This window comes from Anser brachyrhynchus (genome assembly GCF_964034855.1).
Source record: "Anser brachyrhynchus genome assembly, chromosome: Z".
NCBI classification, from domain to species: Eukaryota; Metazoa; Chordata; class Aves; order Anseriformes; family Anatidae; genus Anser; species Anser brachyrhynchus.
Genome location: NC_137697.1, coordinates 19032119 through 19045219, shown reverse-complemented (window position 1 = coordinate 19045219; position 13101 = coordinate 19032119). Strand labels below are relative to the sequence as shown.

The 13101-nt window shown below is 43.3% G+C and overlaps 1 long non-coding RNA gene across 1 annotated transcript; it reads left to right on the top strand.

Annotated features, from left to right (window-relative positions):
- Positions 1–3495: 3495 nt before the first annotated feature.
- Positions 3496–11895, top strand: LOC308185271. Its single transcript, XR_013943245.1, has 3 exons — positions 3496–5066; positions 5529–6088; positions 7733–11895. It is a non-coding gene; the product is annotated as an uncharacterized lncRNA (long non-coding RNA).
- Positions 11896–13101: the final 1206 nt, after the last annotated feature.

Below are 13101 nucleotides of genomic sequence, written 5' to 3'. Positions count from 1 at the left end.
CCCAGGGACGGTGACTCCACCACCTCCCTGGGCAACCCCTTTCCAATGTCTGACTGCTCTTTCTGAGGAGAAATGTCTCCTAATTCCTAAACTGAACCTCCCCTGGCACCATTGAGGCCATTCCCTCTAGTCCTCTCACTAGTTACCTGTGAGAGGAGGCCAACCCCCAGCTCCCCACAGCTTCCTTTCAGGTAGCTGTAGAGAGCAATGAGGTCTCCCCTGAGCCTCCTCTTCTCCAGACTAAACAACCCCAGTGCCCTCAGCCGCCCCCCATAGGACTTGTGTTCCAGGCCCTTCACCAGCTTCGTAGCCCTTCTCTGGACATGCTCCAGGGCCTCGATGTCCTTCTTGTACTGAGGGGCCCAAAGCTAAACACAGTACTCAAGGGGCGGCCTCACCAGAGCAGAGTACAGGGAGATGAAATGGAACATTTCATGAGCTTTCCTTCACAATAAAAAAGAAACCCATTCTTGGCTTTGTGCAGACATCATGCAAACAGCTTACATGACATGCTTAAACTTCTGTTCAGGTTACTTGCAGGATTTGGTTTGGATATAAACAGCAGCAGGCCAACAGTCTCACAAAATATTGGCTAAAGCTGGTGTTTTAGCTTACTGGAGATTTAATTTTGTTACCCTCTAGAGGTTCCTGGAAGAAGACCAAGCACACATAAGCTATGATTACTATATGTACTCAAGCTGCAGAAGAGCGGCAAGCAGGCTGGACACATATTGCACTGACTACCATTCAGTAAAAACAATATCACTGTCTGCTTCCTGGTGCTTTGTCACATGCACGAAGTGGTTCATAAGGAAGAACAAATGACCTTGTCGCTACCAATTTACCTAGCTCAGCAGTTTTTTCTTGACAGTAACTGAAAGGGACCAGCCGGGAGACTGCCTGGCCTTTCAGAAATATTAGTAAGATCTATCCCACTTTGCCATCTGAGTTCGGCAAGCAACCTCCCTTCTTTCTTACCAGTCTGCCATGCTGTAAGAGTGCTGTTGATTGGAATTGTACGTGGCACAGCTACAACAGTGGGTTTCAAAGATGGAACTACAGTTTTGAAACAGCGCATATCACACATACGGTTACTTCTTTGTCACTACCGATGTGTGATAATACTATGCTTTTTTATTCAAGTAGCAGTAAACAGTCCAAAACAATGTCAAATTAGGGTAGTGCTGGGCACAGTTAAAACACAGGCTCTGAGAGAGTCCCTAATGTCTTCCCAGTGGGAAAGAAATTGTGAATAAGAAGTGTCTGTACTTAGAAAGGGTGATGTGAGGAACAGAGAGGTCAAAATGCAGATCCAAGGAAGCACATAGTGTCTCCATCTTATTTGCCACTCTGTGTTCCTTGAGAAGGACTCAAATTCCAGCTTTGGGCATTTAGCCAAAGAATGCTGTGTCCCCTAGCTGTGGCACACGCCAGTTTCCTTTGGTGGCGTGGCCTGCAACCAGGTTTCACCCCAATACAGCAGAGATACATGAGTGGACATACTGATGTCCAAGAATTGGTAATTGTCCCTAGAATAGTTGTAACCATTTGTATTCAGGCCAGTCAAGAGGGTTCTAGCCACTTAGGCTTTGGACTGTAGTGTGGGAGAAAAGTCTTCCAATGTAAAATGATTAGAATGTATCCAAAGGAGGACAAGATGCATGAAGACAGGCTGAGGTCCCTTGGTTTGCTCAGCCCAGAGCAGAGCAGGCTGAGGGGAGGCCTCATGGCGGCCTGCAGCTCCCTCACGAGGGGAGCGGAGGGGCGGGCGCTGAGCTCTGCTCTCTGGGGACAGCGACAGGACCCGAGGGAACGGCATGGAGCTGGGACAGGGGAGGGTCAGGCTGGGGGTTAGGGAAAGGTTCTGCACCCAGAGGGTGGTCGGGCACTGGGACAGGCTCCATAGGGCAGTGGTCTCAACACTGAGCATGTAGGAGTTCAAGAGATGTTTGGACAGTGCTCTCAGACATACCGTCTGAGTGTTACGTTGTACTGTGTGGAGCCAGGCGTAGGATGAAATGATCCTTGTGGGTCCCTTCCAACTCAGGATATTCTTGACTTGACGATCTTTTCGAAAATGTAACTTGTTTTTCAGATCTAGCCCTAAGCCCAAGAGCCAGTCCCAGTTTCAAGTATCTCACTTCACTGCATGAGCAGAAGATAATCTGCCTTCCTGTCTTCACACATATTCTTGTTATACCTTGAGGATACAACTGCTGTGGCCCACATGCTGAGGTGTCAGAATTGTTCAGTGAGGAGATCTAAAATAAATGCAAAATGGTAGTGCCATCTGTGCAGCAGCCATGCCTTCAGCACGGCCTCCTTGCAGAATAAAGCTTAGGGTATCTTGCTAACTGTCTTTCTGACCATTTTTCTGCCACTTAGCCTCTAGAAAGTTTTAAGCCAGTCAGTTGAGAACATATGTAAAATGGAAGCAGAAGACTTAAATAAGTTCTTCTGAGTTTTATGAAAGTGAATAGCTAGATAGGAGATCAAAATTAATGATTCAGTTTAGAGTTAAAACATAAGAAGCCACCCTGAAACATTTGGCAATGTCCTGCTAATGGACCATCCATCTGATTGGCATACATTGACACAGGGCAAGGACTAGATTGGACCAAGCACTGAACATGCTCTCATCTGGTGAGGATTCATAGGAGTATGAGGGGAGCTGGTTTACTTTGTCAGAAGGTAAAGATTCAGGAGAAAAAAGACACAGATGTGCAGCAAATAAGTAGAAGTAGATCCTTGAGCAATGTACCTTAATAAAATAGCTTTACAAAATAAGGCAAAGTGACAACCTAAGCTCTTATTTTATTGCTGGTTCCTGTAACAGACACTAGCAGGATTTCACTGCATTGTTTCTAATGGTAAATCTATTTCTCTAAGCCTGTGTGCCACTTGCTTTTATATTCTCCCTTCATTGTTATTTCCTTTTGTTGTACTCTTAGGGATTTACCTCACTTTATCCACTGAAAAACAACAGGCACTCTTAGCCCTTACTGAAGGAAACCACCTGCATACAATAATCACCATTATAAATCTGACTGTTGCCAAAATTTACCCAAATTTGAGAAGCTGCCATTTTTTATTTCCTCTTTGCAAAGCTGGAGTATATAAAAGAAGGAAATAGTAAAAGGAAGTAAATGATAATGTCTCATATAGCACCACGGAGTAGCTCTTGCAAATACCAACTTCGTAAGTGACTTCTGTCTTGTCCACGTTTGTAACATCTCCCCTTCCATCAGCTGTTGCCATGGCATATGATGGCATACCTGCCTGCCAAACACTTCTTGAGACAATGAAATGCAACATGATCTCATCTCATTCTCTGGAGCACCTGCTTCAGCTTGCTTTCTGAAAAGCTCCACAGAGCCCAATAATAACACGCGATTCACCACCTGAAGATCGGTGGAGGGAGGAAAGCAACAAGCCACCAGTGCTGAGGGGGGCGTCAGGGCCATGGTGACATGGGGGCATGGGGCTGTGGTGATGTGGGGGCATGAGGCTGCAGTGCAGGCCACAGGCTGGTGCTGTGCTGGTGGAAGGGACATGATGAGGTCCCTGTGTGCAAGTGGAGAGAGCCCTCCAGGGACTGAGGTGCATGGGTCAGGGCTTTGGTTCTTATCTGAAATGGAAAGGGGGAGGCTCATCAGAGGGATGGCTGTACGTGATCAATGACTGCTGCTGCAGGGCAAAAAGGAGAGGAGGAAAGCTGGGAAGGAGGTTTACGAAATTAGAAAATATAGCCAAGCCTGAAAACTATCCAAACCAAGCAGCCAGACAACTTGCAGAGCTTCCATAAACGACAGATAGCTGTGGCAGGAAATGCAGACAACGTGAACTGGAAGCTGTTTTTATGACTTGCAGGAGAAATGACTATCAAATTATATATAGCATAGGCTAAATGAGCCTTGAGGTAACAAGGAAGTGTTTTCTTACTCACACAAGGAATGGTCTCAGTGTTAGTTGGGTATTGCCCTCAGCTGAGCAGGGGAAGAAGGGGGCTATGATGCAGAACTTGCAGACTGTCTTATAAGCCTGACACCTGCTTCCTTGACCAGCTGCCTGGAAAAACACATTTCAGTGTTGTTGTTTTTTCTCAGATGAGGAAGGAAGTCTATACTACTTCACTTTCCCAGGGGAAATCACTACTGGCAGGGTATCTGTCAACAGCATACTTTAGCAATGTATTAAACAAGAAAATGTCCTTATGTCAGAAAACTTCTGGATTAAAACAGAAGGTCTAGCCATAGGTCTTTTTTTTCAAAATAGTGAGGAATTTCTCCTCTCACAAAATGCACTGGCAGTAGAGATTTTGGAAGAGAAAAAAAAATACTTTTAAAGAGTCTCCTGGGTATCTGATTCTAAAAAGATTAACATTTCTTGGAAAAAAAAAAAAAAAAGAAAAGGCGGCAACAACAACAACAACAACAAAAAACCACCAGCCTCTTTAAGCACTTACTTAAATCAGATTATACTCCTTCCTGAAAAAATGCCAGCAGATTATTCAGAAATATAATTTATCAGCTACAGACTTCTGTAAATTAGATACCATCTTTTCAAAAGTGGAAGTCTTTTGAAGCTCGTTTGGAACTGTGAAACACTGGAGGAAAAAGTAGGCTAGGACAAATCCTGCAGTCCCTAGTGATGGAGCTGGGGCTGTACCAAGGCTGCAGGATTTACTCCCCTGTTTGCCGCGTCTGCAGCAGCAGCTGCTGGTGCCGCTCACTTGAGAGCAGCCGTGCCAGGGCTCCCATTATCAATGCCTGGCTTCAGATATATAGAAACAGACTGTGAAAAATCAGTCTGGTGTGAAGGCAAACAGACTTTCTTTAAACATTATTTTCTTCTTTTAAAGCTGACTTTCTCTGACCTCAGTAAAAAGCACTGCAATATTCTTATGCACAGAAGTTAGCAAGCAGCCATCACAGGCAAAGAAGAGCTACGCTTCCCTCTCTCACTTGCTTCTTTTTTTGCAGCTTCAAACCACTTTCCCCACCTCATGAATTGTTGTGTCAGAGTGGAGGAAAAATGAGGGGCTTTCTGAAGAAAACTCTCCCTCTGTGAGTATGGGGCCATGGGAATAGCTCAGCCACTGCTTATGGCAAACCGATCCAGTTTGCTCTTGGGCTTTTACCCATGGTGCTTTCCTCCTATGTCACCTGCATTAGTACAGCCTCACTGCTTTTTTAGCTTGGAGTGGGAGCAGGCAGAGCTTGTGTTTGCCCACACCATAGTGCATAAACAAACAGTTTTGCAAAAAGGGTAATTTCCACGCAACATGGACTGAGCTCATAAGGAATACATTTGGAGCACAGTGCTGGATAGTTTGCTTTGTGGAGAAAACAAGATATTTACAGTTTCTACTGATAACTATTTAATGGTGTTTTCCTTTGCTTAAGCACAGCAGAATTTCTTATCTGCTTATATAGTCTCCGTTACTGTAATAACTGTATGTTACAGTAATTAACAAGCTCAAACTAAGAGTACCCTTGAGACATAAGGCATATTTAATTCTCTTTTAGAGCCGAGAATCTGTGGCAAAAGGAACAAAGTGACCCAAGGTTCACTGAAGAGGCTGCGATGCCCTGAATACTGTGCTATAGCTTCATGACTTCATCTGGCAGCTTTGTGAGGTTGAATGGTCCTGTCTTGGATCACACAGATCATTGAGAATACAAAAGTGCAACACCAGGCACAAACCTCCAGGCTTGTGGAGTACCCCTGAGCATTACCACTGGGAACAGCAAAATCAGGTGTGTACCGCCTCACACAGATGCAAACCTGCCTGCTCTCTTGATTTTGTGCTGCATACTGGTTCCTTTTGGCGTGTCAGCACTCCTGAAGCCAACGTGCTGCAGCACACGCACACGGTGCAGGAAGCACACAAGCTGGAGAACATGACCGCATGGATGGCCACCAGCTCTGCAGGCAGCACCCATCCTCTGCCTGCACCCTTCTCATCCTCAGGCAGCCATGCCAGGCCCTTGGGTCATGACTACAGGGTTGAACCTAAAACACCTTGTCCCAAGACGCTTGATGTTTGTTCTCATTTGGTTCTTCACCCTTCTGGAGGAGGAAGCAGGTGTGTCCCTTTTTTTCCTGGAATCAGGTCAGTTCATAGGGTATGGGGGTTAGACCCAGAGCTGTATTCAGAAGTCCTTGCCAGCTTTCCCTGGATGATTTCCAGATCCATCTGTCCTGTTGGTCTGATCATACAGAGTCCAGAAGCCCCAGGCAGGTGATGATGGCAGCCACAGAAAGGCTGGACAGCCACAGGGAACTTACAATGCCATTACATTGTTCTTGTTTTCCCAGAAATTCCCTGTAGCAGCTACACTGCCCTTTTCTTTCAAGGTCATATGCCTGGATTGCCCAGGCAGAGAGCTGTCAGTTTTTATCTGGAGTCTGATCTGAAGGGACAGGATGGAACATGTCTTTCTGAGGGTTTTGTGTTTTCTTGGGCAAAATGCTGCTAGTGCAACACACATTAATTTGGAGGTTTCCAATACTATGCAAGCAGCTTTTCTAATGCTGCTTGTCTTCCATTGCTGTCTCCATCCCAGGGTGTTTAGACCTGGCTTACTATTATGTCCCAGCTCCAGAGCATCTGGTAGTGGGTGACTCGAGGCACAAGCTCACCAGTCCTGTGCTCTTGATGGCTCCCTGGGGAGAGGGGGCTGCAGAGCAGCTGGCTCTGCGGACTCCTCTCTGCTGATGGCCTGTGCAAGTGAGGAAAATAAGTAGAGAGCTATGAATTCTCTTCTCCCCTGTTGGGGATGAAGCATGGTTTACCTGACAATGAGTGGCTTGTTTCCTGGCTCAGCACCCCAAGGAGAAACCTTCTGTCTAAAATTAGCCTTCTGCATATGCATGTATACATATGCACATGTGCACATATGCACACACTGGGCTGGGTGCCAGCCTACCAAACCTGTGTGGGACGACAGGCATGGGCACAAACTGGTACAGCCACTGCCCGAGAGGGGCCAATGGAAAGAGTGTCTGTCAGCTCGGAGAACATGTCTCGGCCACACATTCCCTCTCCCTCTTTGCCCCTCTTTGTCACTTTTTGTGCTAAGAGAGGCTAGAAACAAGCCACAGCGGCTTGTGGGACAGCAGTAGAAAAGCTGCGTGCAGCATGGTCATGCCTCAGATGCTGTGGATGTACAGGGAAGGGAGCAAGGGTATTCTAGACCCAGGGCAGACCTTGAGGACAACCTCGAGAAGTGGTGTAGATGCACCCAACAGGTCCACAGCAGTGTCTCTGCTGTAAGCCTCACACTTTCTTATTTTGTCCCAAAATAGTGTGGTTTGCCTCTGCAGGTCACTGATGACTAATATTTTTTAAAGATCTGGTGAAAGAGATATTTGTTTGCCCCAGCTTTGAAAAAGTTTAAGCTGGAAGTTGGGCTAGGGTAGCAGTCTGGTGAGCCTGTGAAGACTTTCCTTGGTTGAGGCAGAAACATATTCTGGCACAGAAAATTTAGGCCATCTGTAAAAGCATATTTCAGACAGAAATCCATACTGACCATTGAAGATGCAGTTTAGCCTAGAGGCTTAATTCACAGAAGGCTTCATTTAGCGCCATTGGTTTTTATTTCAGTTGTGTGCTATTTTATTAAGAATTTACTGTTGGAATCTTAAAAAAATATTTCAGTTTCTGTGGAATGTTACTACCAGAAAAAATATTCTTAATGCTTCTTTTCCCTCCTCCTTCTCCTCTTAGACTGGAACCAGCACTCCAGCTTCAACATGCAAAACTGTGGTGTGAGGGTTTGCCTCAGAGTGATTGCTAAGGCCACATGGGTGACAGCACATACCCAGATTCCCCTGCTTGGCTCTTTGCTGCCTCTGACTGTTCTTGGAAGTAGAGCCCCATTTTCACATTTTCTTGGAATAATCGCATATTAAGAACATCTCTTCTGAGAGTCTTCTGCAGCTGCTTCATATCACTTCTTCTGGAGTTTTTCTGTATGATCTGAAAAAGGCGTCCTCCAGATCGAACTTACCTGCCTATGTTGAAGCCATAACCTTGTTTCCCAACATGAGGGGGTACTCAGGCCTCCTAGCAATCCTTGGTAAAGCCAGTATCTCTCAGGCAGTTTGCATCAAGTAAGCTTGAAAGAAATATGGGAAGGAGGGAAAAAATGAGAAAAAAAGCTGGTTGGTGTTAAGAAAAAAAAAACTCATTGTTTTTCTTCCTTTTCTTTTTTTTTTTTTTCTCCCTGCCAATTTCATTTTTCTAAATAAAGTTGCTAAGCTCAAACATTAACCCATCAGGCATCTCTCTGCTGGTTTTCAACATAGGTGCTCACAGGCACTGTTTCATCCCAGTTAGAATCTCTATGTGTAACAATCTCCTTTTCTACTTCTACCAATCATCTAGCCTTTTCATTTGTCATCGGGTGATGGTGTGTTGACAATCCAAGTTAATAACTTATCTTCCTAAACTTATCTTATCTTCTACCTAAGTACTACTGAATGCCAGAGGGACTATCTGTCACAAGATTAGAAAGGGCAGGATAATAGGAGTCATAATTACAGATCTAATTTTGCATATATATAATAAAAGAAAGTCAGATGTGGTAAAAGCAGATCTCCAAGGAAGTCATACTGGCAAAGTGGCCTCTATTCTTTTTGGAAACTCACATACTGTCAGGACATATTTTAGCACATGTCCTACACTGGCATTTTCTCTTATAGAAAGAATGAAGAAGAGTTGTGATTAAGGGCATACATACAGAAATGTTTCCAACAAATATTTATCTGACATGAGGTGCAAATGGTTGTGCAACACACCACATAATTGTGACTCCATACACAGAATACAGATAAAATAAGAATTAGGGTCTGAGAACAGGGTTAAGTCCAGCGTTAGTTAATGAATATGCGGAGGTTGAGAACATCAAGATTTTTCAGAGACACGAAGGAAGTGTGAACAGAATTGCACTGAGAAATCAGAAATGAATACAGAGATAGAGAAATGCTACCTGCTTGTAATATTAATTATAAAATAATAAATTGAGATTAATTTCACAAAAATGCTACCTACAATTTATGAGAAAAAATAGTCCCAGATACAACTATTAATTCTGCAAGGTAGTATGGCAGATCTAGATGTAGACATGAAATTAAGCAGGTAATACTGCTTAAAAATTATCTGGTGCAGTAATAAGTACACACTAGTGGCTTGTAAATCAAGGAAAGAAAGATCTTATTGAAAATTCTTTGAGTGATGGGATAAATCTTATTTAATTAAAATCAATTTTTAAAAGTTCTGCTGAATGCAAATGGGCCAAAAATTTATTCTTACTGTCTGCATTAGGACAGGAGCAGCAACAGAAGAAGAAAGCAGTGCAATCATTTTGGGGTTTAGGTTTGAGTTAAGAGGGAAGATTAAACTTCAAATATGAATGGTTACTTCAGAGACAACAAAAGGGAACACTTCATATATCTAAAAGTCAAAGTCCTCAAGTATGAATAAAATGAAAACCACCAAGTGAAAGCTTACCATGAAATAACAGGATGAAATTACAGTTGCAGGGGCTTTGCATGAACACTAGTAAAATCTTCGTACCGTGCATCGAGCAGAGCCGCACCGTAAGCTTGTTCTTAGGAATTGCCTTGGGATGTCGCCTGGCACACGGCCGCACCAGGGTGATGCTGCAGGGCAGACGTACAGCCGCTGCACCACACGTGCAGGAGCCTGGGGGGGAGGTGGAAGGGGCTCTGTTGGTTGTCTCATTTGGCCTCTTGCTTAAAGTAGGGCTGCCTCTAAATCCAGCACAGTTTTCTCAGGACTTTGCTTGGTCACATCATGACAATCTCCAGGCATGGAGATTTCGCGACATCTCTGGGCAACTTGTCCTTTCCTTAAACCACTAGCATAGTGAGATTTTATTCCCTTATATCCAACTGGAATTTCCCTTGCTGCAACTTGTGACTGCTGCCTCTGGTCCCTTGGCTGTGAGCTTGGTCTGATGCATCTCTTTCATGTCTAACTATCCACAAGATCCACTCTCCAAGATTTATGCACCCTTAGAAAGAAAATTTTTCTTATGGGATACTGAATGTTTCACATGTAAATATTAATGTAAAATGACTTGCTAGAAAGCTGAATGCCAAGGAGGCAGAGCAGCTGAAGGCAGTATGGTCATGAGGTGCTTTCTACCAGTTCTCAAAATACACTCATGCACATGCCCTTGCTTGGGATGTAGGTTTGCAGGTCACAAGTAGCAACTCTTTAAAAAATCACATCAGCAATATTTTGTGACTCTGAAATAGGCACCAGGGAGCTTGTGGTAATTACCACAGACATGCATGCCAGTTTCTGTTTCTCGTGCTTGGCACCAGCAAAATATTACAGTGCCACTGCACATCAGGTTCGGAGCATCAGCAGGCTGAATGAACACTGACCCATGCCAGCGGAGCGGTTGAACTTCCCAGACTGCTGGGGTCATGAAAGGCAGCTTACTCAATGAAAATATGGCCATCAGATATCCAACATCTTCAAGAAGGCAGCTTGATGTTGTTTCTCCCAGGGATCCTTTTAGCTGGAATTACACTTATATGTGTGCAAGGGAGGCCTGTTTTTAGAATCCCCAATCCCTCTCCTTTTCCAGATGCCAGCCCACAAATGGTAGCTCTGAAGGAGGGAGGTAAAATCATTGCACCAAGTGGGAGACCTTTTCTAGAAACGTCCTAAGATCTTCACCTACTTCAACGTTGCTGCAGATTTAGGTACTTAATGAGGATACGATTTGGCTGAAACTCCCTTATTCTGATACCCTGCCTTGGATGAACAGATTTTTTTGTCAGAATGCTTGTTTAATTTTTTCATGTCATGTATTCATTTTTAAGGGTAGGATCTGCTATGAGCATCTGTTGAAGTACGCAGATAACACCTTATATATACAATCTGAGAGCTAAACCCTCCCATCAGATACAAATCCAGAAGACTTCCACTGCTTTCCGCTATTGACTATCTCTATGATCTTCTTCCCCACTTGACTCTGAAAGGTGCAGGCACATTTGCAAAATCTATTGTAACACATGAAACTGGAAATTCTGAGTGTTGCTTTCTGTGTGTACATTCGGGATTGAAACAGTTTGACAAGTAGAAGTGTGTAATTTCTCCATTGCATCTTCTATTTCTCGTTTTCAGCTCATGTTAGGAATTTAGTTAAGACTTCTGTTTCAAGCAATATCACTGCATGACAAAAAAAAAAAAAAAACGACTGAAATTGAACTTTTAGAACAATGGGATATTTATCAGTTATTTAGAAATTCCTTTAAAATACTTAAAATGTTGTGTGATCTTCAAAACTGAATGCTAATATTTTTGTAGGTGTAGTGAATAGCATGAGGTCATTTCTGCAGCTTTCAGAGTTTCGTTTAAGTTTTTAAAATATCCTTAAACACTGGCAATGTAAAGTTTAAGAGCATTGTGAAGTTTCAGAACATGAAAGCCATTCATGAGTTACCACTAGGCTTGAAGACTTGCTGTTTAGATGTCAATAGAATGGAAATACTTTTCTTCTGTCTTAACTTGCTATTGTTTACTTAATAAAACATGTTGCTGCTAAAACTTTTCCATCACATACACATGCACGGATGGAGAGGGATTCCAGGGTCTTAAAACAGAACTTTCAAATCAAATCTAATCTTTTCTTTGCCCTGTTCTTTGTACGGTAATTTCTGTGCAGCATTGAGTGGTAACAGCTTTCCAAGTTTACAAAGGAGTGTTATCTTTTGAATTTCGTTGAGGCATAGATGAGGCTTAGCTATCTCTCTTTTTGATGTCAAAAGACTGCCAAAACATTATGCCAGGCAGGAAAAAAAGTCACAGTTTTGGCAGATACTAAATAAACATCCATAAGCCACAGATAATACCACGTTATTGGCATTATGCATGTTGTACTGCCTACACCTCTCTAATTAGGAAATAAAGTCTGATAAGTATTTGAGAGCAGTCATGGCTATAAAACAGGAAAAGAGTCTGACTGTGGAGCTAGAATAAAAACCATAACACTGGAGTGAAAACTCTAGGAAACAGGGCAGTGCAGCAGCCTCCAGAGAGGGATAACAGAGGAGAGCCTAAAGAAAGAGGTCACACAACCACATCACAGCCACTGTGAATGACACTGATTGCAGCAATGCAACGCTGCTTGTGGGGGACAAGTGGGGTGGTTTGTGCTATGACTGTGGTTCTATTTAACTCCGTATTATCTTGCTTAATAAGAGAAGCCAATTGCTTTGGGTGGTCCTTCAGTGGTGCTTCCCCTTCCCTCCACATTCTGTTGTTTCCTTCATGAATAAACAAAGCACTCTATTTTCATTGCAGCTGTAAGGGACAAGTACATTCTCTATACCTAAGCAAGCTCTGGAAATCACTTAGCTGCCAGGCATTTGCTTCATGTACTATAATGCTCCAAGGAACTAGTGCTTTCATGCAATCCCACAGCGAAGAACTGATACTAAAATGTACCATGTGACTGCTTCTTGTTTTCTTTTAAACCTGATAACATGACTTTTAAACCAGACAATATGACTGATAATAAGTGGGTCACGGCCTACTGTTTGCTGCTACTTAATGTCTCTCGAGTTGAGCACGGTCTTCATCAGTCTGGAAATTTCTAAATTATCTTCTAAGAAAACACATGACCTAGGGCTTTGGAGTAGATTGTTTCTCAGCCTCTTCTAGGATAAGGTATTAGCCAAATGACTTTTCAAATATTAGCCAAATGACTTTTCAAATGTTAGATGGAACACTTCTTAACACCTAGGACAGTCTGCATTTTTAAATGAAAATCAGATAGTGAAGGGAAAAGGTCTATTCTGCCATCCTGACCTGAGTAAGTCTGGATACATCCACAAGTACATCCATAAGTACATTCAAGCTGCAGCAATGAATAATCTTTTGGATTCACTTTTTCCATACAGTCCTATCATCAGCAATCAGAGTATTTGCATCCCCTCCAGCCTGACTCCCCTTCTCTTCCTCCCCTCTCCCTTCCCAGCTCCTCCTCACCAGCTCCGGGGACCTAGAAATACAAAAGAAAGCCTAAGCTTTAATCTTAGAAACTAACAAATAAA